Source organism: Eimeria tenella, genomic scaffold (genome assembly GCF_000499545.2).
Source record: "Eimeria tenella Houghton genomic scaffold, Eth_scaff1937, whole genome shotgun sequence".
NCBI classification, from domain to species: domain Eukaryota; phylum Apicomplexa; class Conoidasida; order Eucoccidiorida; family Eimeriidae; genus Eimeria; species Eimeria tenella.
In genome coordinates, this window is record NW_013541778.1 from 1 (window position 1) to 325 (window position 325).

Genomic DNA, 325 nt, shown 5'->3' on the forward strand with positions numbered 1-325 from the left:
CGCGCCGCGCCCCAAACCCTAAACCCTAAACCCTAAACCCTAAACCCTGCGTGCGCGCGCAGACGAGGGCGAGGTGGACTCGGAGGGCGACGGGGACCTCTTCGGAGAAGAAAGGGGTTTTGGGTTGCCCCAGGACCTCGAAGAAGATCTGCTGCAGCAAAACGCCTTTGATGCTGCAGCAGCAGAAAATGAACTTGAAAAAGAAATTGCTCTCCAAGACACAGACCCCGACCAAAGCTTCGCATTCGCCAGGGTCTAACTGCCCCTAGGGGCCCCACAGCTCGCGGGGCCCCCCCGCAGCTGCCTGGGGGGCCCCCACAGCTGC